Genomic DNA, 8,562 nt, shown 5'->3' with positions numbered 1-8,562 from the left:
TGGTTGGCACTGGGGTCTTTATCAAAATATCCCTGGATTAAATGGTCCCAGTTTACTAATGCCCAGTCTGAGGAGAGTCAGGAGGGACAGGGGCACTTTTCTGAGGTAAAAAGTTGTCTTTGACTTGGCAAGTCCCCACAGGATATAACAAGGCAAGCATTAAATGCAACAGTTTGAGGCAAAATTGACTTGGTTATGTTAATAACTAGATGGTCAACAATAGAACAAGGAATGAAGAAAGAGTAATAGAATAGATGAAAAGGGTTAAATTTTTCTTAGCTTAGCTTTAGTTTGGTTGGGTTTTCCCCTGGGACTATGGTCTACGACTCTGGAGTGGGTGGTGCTTTCCTGACTCAGGTGTGATGAGTCCATCCTTTTTTTTTTTTTTTTTTTTTTTTGTTGTTGTATGAACAGTAGTCTTGGTGGTTAGCAGCACAAGGTAGGGTCCTTCCTAGGCTGGCTCGAGTTTTTCTTCTTTCTCCCTTTTGATGAGAATGTGATCTTCAGGCTGGTGCTAGTTTACCAGAAATTCTAGGGGTGATACACATGCTAAAAGACTTTTAGCTTTTGAGAGAAAGGAAAATGGAAGATAAACCAAGAATATAAATTTTAAGAAATTGACCTTTTCTTAAGGTCAATTTCTTAAAAAGGTATCTTAAGGGACCTTCCTCTTAAGGGACCTTGGCAGTGGACTTTATAGTCCTTACTGCCTTTTTACTGAGAAATTTCCTTTAGCACCTATTTTTATTAGTTTTTAAGCCTAAGAAAGCCAAATACCATTTTACATTTAACAATGCTTCTCGTATGATTTTTATACCAGATAAACTAAATTTTATATTAGTGTGTTATTAATGTTAAACCTAATTTTAATAGACATATTTATCTACTTTTGTAGACATATTTATCTAATTTTTAATGTTTGACTGTAAGGTAAGATTTTATAGACTCTTTTTAACCTTTTATAATTTTTGCTAAAGAGCAGGTTGGTGCTTTAAGAAAAATCTGTTATGCTTTTACTTTAATGTCCAGTTCACAGAAAAACTGAATGATACTTCTTTAACTTTAGCTAATATGTTTACACACATAATTTTCTTTACAATTAACATTTTAAAACTTGCTCAAACCTTCAAAACAATAATTTTTTAAATTTTTTAATGTTGGTAAAAATGTACATTCTTATACGTCCTTATAATCCTTTTACCAAAGGTATATTTTCCCTTTCTTATACACCTTGCACATAAACTGTTTTTTTTTTTAAAGTTTTACATTCAGGAGGCCTAATTACTTTTAAATTATACAACATTTTTTGCATAAATTCTTTTTTATAACATTTTTCTCTTTCATGACTTTCGCAGACAATTCTTCGACATGTCTCAAACTTTCTGAGGGATGCTGAGGTGGGCGGATCACCTGAGGTCAGGAGTTCGAGACCAGCCTGGTCAATATGGTGAAACCCCATCTCTACTAAAAAAATACAAAAAATTAGCTGGGTGTCATGATGCATTTCTGTAACTTCAGCTACTTGGGAGGTGGAGGCAGGAGAATTGCTTGGACCCTAAAGGCGGAGGTTGCAGTGAGCCGAGATCGCACCACTGCACTCCAGCCTGGGTAACAGAGTGAAACCCTGTCTCAAAAAAAAAAAAAAAAAAAAAAAAAAAAAGAAAGCAAAAAACATGAGCCAGCATCAGGGTCTCATCTCACAGCTGGGATGGAGTTCTTCACTGTTTTCACAACTCCCGTCTCTGTACCACAAAATCATCATTAGTAATAATCATGAAGTAAAATGAATATATTTCACATTTGAACTAAAACATTCAGTTACTAAATAAAAATATAACCCCTTTCAGTGAGCTTTTTGTTTCACGGGTTTTAAAAAATTTATATAGATTTAGGGGGAACAAGTGCAGTTTTGTTACGTGGATATATTGCATAACAGTGAATTCTGTGCTTTTAGTGTAATCATCACCCAAAGAACACACATTGTATGCATTAGGTAATTTCTCATCCCTCACCTGCCCCCACTCTCCCACCTTTCGGAATCTCCAAAGTCTATTATTCTATCCTCTATGTCCATGTGTACACATTATTGAGCTCCCACCTGTGAGTGAGAACATGCCTTATTTGACCTCCTTTTTCTGACTTACTTCACTTAAGACAATGGCCTCCAGTTCCATCCACATTGCTGCAAAAGATATGATTTCATTCTTTTTTAGGGATGAGTAGTATTCCGTATTCCATGGTGTGTGTGTATATGTGTGTGTGTGTATATAAAATATGTATAGATGTATAGATCTCATATCATATTTTTTAATCCAATTATTCATTGATGGGAACTTAGGTTGATTCCATATCTTTGCTATTGTGAATACTGCATTAATAAACATGTGAGTACAAGTATCTTTTTGTTATAATAATTTCTGTTCCTTTGGGTAGCTACCCAGGAGTAGGACTGCTGAACTGAACAGCAGTTCTAATTTTAGTCCTTTGAGAAATCGCCATACTATTTTCCGTAGAGGTCGTACTAATTTACATTCCCACCAGCAGTAGGTAAGCATTCCCTTTTCTCCCCATTCTAGCCAGCATCTGTTATTTTTTGTCTTTAGACGGAGTCTCGCTCTGTCGCCCAGGCTGGAGTGCAGTGGCGTGATCTCGGCTCACTGCAAGTTCTGCCTTCCGGATTCACACCATTCTCCTGCCTCAGCCTCCTGAGTAGCTGGGACTACAGGCGCCCGCCACCACACCCGGCTATTTTATTTTTGTATTTTTAGTAGAGACAGGGTTTCACCATGTTAGCCAGGATGGTCTTGATCTCCTGACCTTGTGATCTGCCCACCTCGGCCTCCCAAAGTGCTGGGATTACAGGCGTGAGCCACCGTGCCCGGCCCGACTTTTTTATAATATCCATTCTGAGTGGTGTAAGATGGTATCTCACTATGATTTTGGTTTGCATTTCTCTGATGTTTACTGATGTTGAGCATTTTTTCATATGCTTTTCATTTAACCATTTATATATCTTTGTAAAATGTCTGCTCATATCTCTTGTGTACTATTGAATGGGTTTTGTTATTTTTGTTGTTGTGGAACTGTCTGAGTTTCTTTTAGGTTCTGGATATTAGCCCTTTGTCAGAGGTATAATTTGCAAGTATTTTCCCCCGTTCTGTGGGCTGTCTGTTCACTGTTATTTCTTTTGCTATGCAGAAACTTTTTAGTTGCATTAAATTTGTCTGTTTTTGTTTTTGTTGTATTTGGCTTTGTGCTGTTAGTCATGAATTCTTTGCATAGATCATTGTCTAGAATTGTTTTTCCTAGGTTTCCTTCTACAATTTTTATAATTTTAGGTCTTACATTTACTTCTTTAATCAATCTTAAATTAATGTTTGTATACAGTGAGAGATAGGGGTACAGTTTTATTCTTCTACATGTGTCTATCCAAATTTTAAATCCAAACAAAAAGTCCAAGAAATCACATGGATTGATAGAATTGAAATAACATACATTTTCTTTGTCATTATAATCATTGTGCTATCACTGTTTATTTCTTTTTTTTTTTTTTTTTTTTTTTTGAGACGGAGTCTCGCTCTGTCGCCCAGGCTGGAGTGCAGTGGCCGGATATCAGCTCACTGCAAGCTCTGCCTCCCGGGTTTACGCCATTCTCCTGCCTCAGCCTCCCGAGTAGCTGGGACTACAGGCGCCCGCCACCTCGCCCGGCTAGTTTTTGTATTTTTAGTAGAGACAGGGTTTCACCATGTTAGCCAGGATGGTCTCGATCTCCTGACCTCGTGATCCGCCCGTCTCGGCCTCCCAAAGTGCTGGGATTACAGGCTTGAGCCACCGCGCCCGGCCTCACTGTTTATTTCTAACTTGCAGCTGAAACACGGAATGTGTGGGGCCACTGAGGTTAGTGACACAAACAGCTCCTGAAGCAAACTCGAAAGTTTCCAAACCAACATTACTCTTGAAAAGAATCCCGTGAGGCAGGTGGGTCACATGAGTCCGGGACTTTGAGAGCAGTGTGGGCAACATGGCAAAACCCCGTCTCTACGAAAAATACAAAAGTTAGCCCAGCATGGTGGCGCGCACCTGTAATCCCAGCTACTCAGAAGGCTGAGGCAGGAGAATCTCTTGAACCCAGGAGGCGCAGGTTGCAGTGAGCTGAGATTGCACCATTGTACTTCAGCCTGGGCAACAAGAGCAAAACTCTGTCTCAAAAAATAAATTAAAAATAAAAATCCCATGTAGCTAATTCTGCAGATATTGAGGGCTGACTGTGTAACTGAGAGATCTCTGAATTAACTTCATTTAAACACAGTTTATTAAAGAATAGGTAATGAAATTGTGGTTACCAGGGGCTGGGGAAATGGGGAAGTGTTGGTCGAAGTGTACCAAGTTTTAGTTGGACTAGAGGAATGAGTTCTGGAGATCTGTTATGTAGCATGGCAACTATAATTAGTAATAATGTATAGTATACTTGAAAATTGCTAAGAGAGTAGATTTTAAATGTTTTTATCGCAAAAATGGTAAGTATGTGCGGTGATGGATATGTTCATTAGCTTGATTCAGACATTCTTTATGTTTGATACATACATCAAACCATCACAGTGTCCACCATAAGTATATACACTTTGTCATCTGTGAATTCACATAAATAAATAAATACAATTTTTGAAATCTTGTTAAAAATGTAAACATAGAAGGAACTGATTTTTTTCACAAAGGAGCATTTTATCACTGACATTGTTTGAAACTACGGACTCATGGTGATAATATAAAGCAGACTAATGCTTAGCTGTCTTTATTATTGTTTTCAAAACTGTGTGTAAGCACTGCACTCCTTATTACCTATTCTCTGGGTGGATTTCTTCCACTGCCTTACCCTTGTTATGCCATCGTTAGCAACCCATGGCAGTAGCCTCTGTTGAAGAAGGCTGGTGATAGTTAAGACACCACAATCTGAACCCAAGCAGTCCAGTTTAGTTTCTGCCCATAGCTGGGACCTCTTTAGTACCCCTGGGTCTCCATTTTCCTCAGTCTAGTAGAGGTTATTCAGGGTGTCAGAGATGGGAGAGGAGAACATCTCCATGGCTTCCATGCAAAAGTATGCTAGGCTCTCAATGTCCACACAGCTCCCTTGTCACCCCCACCCCCACCCCCACACCACATGGCTGGATTAGAAAGGGTGTGGCCACCTGAAAAGATTTTACTTATCATTGTTGCATCTATATTCAAAGCGATTGATGTATCTTTCTTTTTTTAGTAGTTAATTGTCTTGGTTTGGTATCAATGATATGTTGTAGAACAAGTTGGAAATTTTCTAGCTCTCTGTTCTTTCAAACAATGTAAATACAGAAACCCAGCTCCTTGAAGTTGTTACAGATTTCACCAGTAAAATTCCCTGGACTGTAACCTTTGGGTGGGGTAATATTTGACTTAATTTTTAAAATTAAATAAAATTAAATTTAGCCTCTGTAAAAATTACATATGACACATAAATAATTTAATTAATATAGAAAAGGCAAAGATGAGAAAGATGAGAGTAAAATACTCAAGTCCCATCATATGTGAATAATCATTAACATTCATACTTTTGTAAAAACCAAATAATGTATTTTTCAATAAAAAGATTAAATGTAACTTACCCAAATTTAATAGAAGAAAAATAAACTGAAGTAAAACCAGTGAGATCACTTAATCCTCACATGAATGTTTCTTCACTCCATGAGATATTTCACAACAAAAGATTATTCTAGAGTCTTCTAGATTCTTTTGTGGTTCAGAGCATGATAATTGGGTTTTCACGCTATGTGTGAGATGTACCTCCCTCAAACCTTAAGACGTCAGCACATTACCAATCCGACATGAAGCTACCAGGGAAGATACCAAATACAACACTCAGTGTAGAATCACTACATCTCATTAAAAACGCAATATGATTTTAGGTGGTATCAACTGCTTACCTGCAGGGCTAGATGAATGCATTAGCAATTTCATTCTTCTTCCTATTTCAAGTATTTGTATTCTGTAACCATAATTCCCAAAGTTGTTTAGAATTTGTTTTATCTATAAATCAGTTCAATGCTCACCACCAGTGCAGAGGCTTCATTTCTAAGTTCTTTATTTTATTTCATCTCTAGGTTTTTGTCATCAAGGAATTTGCTGAAGAGGGCTCATACCGTATTTCATGGGCCAGCCTGAAAGATTCCTAAATCTTTGAAAGCAAGGCTGACTTTGTTAGTGTGCAACCCATGCAGCAATACAGAATCTCACGCTGAGACAAGAAGTACCCCATGCTTGGGCTAATTCATGTTCTGCTGTCATCATTTTGAAATTCTTAATATATTTTGTATCTAGGGGTACCTCGTATTCATTTTGGCTTTGGGCCCCATTAACTATGCAGCTGGTTTTGATGGAAAGACATTTGTTTTGACACGGTAGCGCTCAGTCACTCTCCTTCAGAACATAGTAGCAAATGCCTACTAATAATTGACATCACCATAGAGAAGTTGGAGATCTGCCTAATGGCTTTCTCTATCTAGGCTATTTGATATTGAAGCTTGGATGCCTGAAGAAATCCGTTTTTATCTTTGAAGTTCAACCACTAAACCAGAATATTTCTCTGTGTTAAGCCTCCTACATTGCATAGTTTGGGGACCACAGTGTGGCCCTGCTTCAATCTGAAGATTTGTTTCAGGGAATTATTCTTATGTAATATATTTAGGTATTTTTTTCCGACAGTTGAGAGGCCGGCCCACACCTCCATATGTTCTTGATTAAGCTGCTCTCCACTTGGACCTCAAACTTCTATCCATAACAGCCAAGGGGAGGCTCAAACCCTCTCCCTCCAGGAGCAAAGAGAGAAGTCTCTTGAAAAAGCAAAATGAAACCCTGACCGCAAATCCTTCTCTAACTAATTTATGGTAAAATTCCTTGAAAAAGTTGTCTATTATTACTGATCCCAGCTTTGGAGCGGTGGTGGCTTCCTGCTGCTGCTAATCTCTTGGCTCAACAAAACCCATCTGTCATTGCAACTTCTCTCACACGTGGAACCAATTTCTTGCACTCTATCCCCCCAAGCCTGTTTTAAATAATTAAAGTAGTTTTCCTTTCTTTGGGTGACTCCTGACTGATGGACACATAGGAGACTATTATAGTAACAGCCATTAGATGGTGTTTATTATTCTTATTGTTTAAATACTGTATATCTTTTCTGGTTTTTTTTTTTTTTTTTTTTTTTTTGTCTGCCTGGTCTATCATTTGCTCGAGAGCTGAAGTTTCCCATCGTATTGACAATTTTGCCAACTTTTCCTTATAGATCTATAATTTTAAAAATATTTTACTATGGTTCTTTAGTATATGCTAGTCAAGGAATATAAGATTAAAATGGTTGTATGTTTCAAGTTGGATCTCAAATCAATTTTTGCTCAAAGAATTGCATGAGCCTTTCCAGGCTAAAGTGGCCTGAAGGCTCCAGTGGGGAAAAGTGCGGTTTTAGTCTGCACATTTCTTTTCTGTGTGTAATATTTTTCTTTCTCTGGTTTCTACACCCTTCTGATCCAGTCTGCTTTTTCTTCCAAACATTGCTCAAAGTTTCTGGTTCTCTACTTTTGCACTTTTCCCCAGCAAGGTGATGGATATAGTCTTTCTCATTGTGTGTGTGTGTGTGTGTGTATTTGACACACACATACAGATATTTCCATTCCAGTGGAATGAATAAAGTAACTTTTCCTTCCTGGGACTGTTTCTGCGGTATTGAAATCATCAGTTTAAAAGCATTTACCGCTAACATAATCAGGGCTTAACTTTGGAGAAGTAATTATTCAATAACAGTTTTAATTTTTAATACTTATTGTTTCTATTGAGAGAAATAGAAAGATTTCTATTCTTTCTCTCAAGTCATTTTGATAATATATCTATTCTATAAAAGTGAACTTTTAGCAAGACTTTCAAATCTACTAGCGTTATTTTATTCTAATTCATTTAATTTTTAAAATGTAAAACTCCTTAGTTTAGTTTATGTATTCTTCTGTATAGCTAAGGAGAGTCAGTGGCTTATTAACTTCTGCATAGCTAAGGAGAGTCAGTGTCACTTTTATTCTTTTATAAATAAATAATTTTAAATTAAATTTTATAAAATATATTTTAAAATACAAGATACATAAAGAAAAAGCTAACACCCCTCCCTCATTCTACCCTGTATTTCCCTGAGGTCATCCTAACAGCTTAGTGTTACTGCATTTCTGTCCTCTTCTGCAAGCCTGTGTGAACACAAGCACACACACACAGGTTTTTGTTGTTTGCTTTTTGTACACTATACACATTATCCTTTAACTTCCGGTTTTCAGTCTTGAGGTATATTGGGCACCCCTTCAAGTTAGGATGCATCCGTTTCCTTCACTCTTTTTAATAGCTGCATAGTATTCTATTGTGTGGACATATCCTGAAACATTCAATCTCTCTACTATTGATGGACATTAGAATTTCCATTTTTGAAACTGGTGGAAATTATGTTAAGTGAAATAAACCAGGATCAGAAAGTTAAACACCACATGTTCTCACTCATATGTG

At 37.3% G+C, this 8,562-nt stretch overlaps 1 non-coding gene across 1 annotated transcript; it reads left to right on the top strand.

Annotated features, from left to right (window-relative positions):
• Positions 1-5,757: 5,757 nt before the first annotated feature.
• LOC115894659 lies at positions 5,758-5,856 on the top strand. The gene has a single exon (XR_004054802.1). It is a non-coding gene; the product is annotated as a small nucleolar RNA U13 (small nucleolar RNA).
• Positions 5,857-8,562: the final 2,706 nt, after the last annotated feature.

The sequence above is a fragment of the Rhinopithecus roxellana genome, chromosome 18 (assembly GCF_007565055.1).
Source record: "Rhinopithecus roxellana isolate Shanxi Qingling chromosome 18, ASM756505v1, whole genome shotgun sequence".
NCBI lineage: Eukaryota > Metazoa > Chordata > Mammalia > Primates > Cercopithecidae > Rhinopithecus > Rhinopithecus roxellana.
Note: the sequence above shows the minus strand (reverse complement) of the source record. Positions and strands in the feature narration are given on the sequence as shown.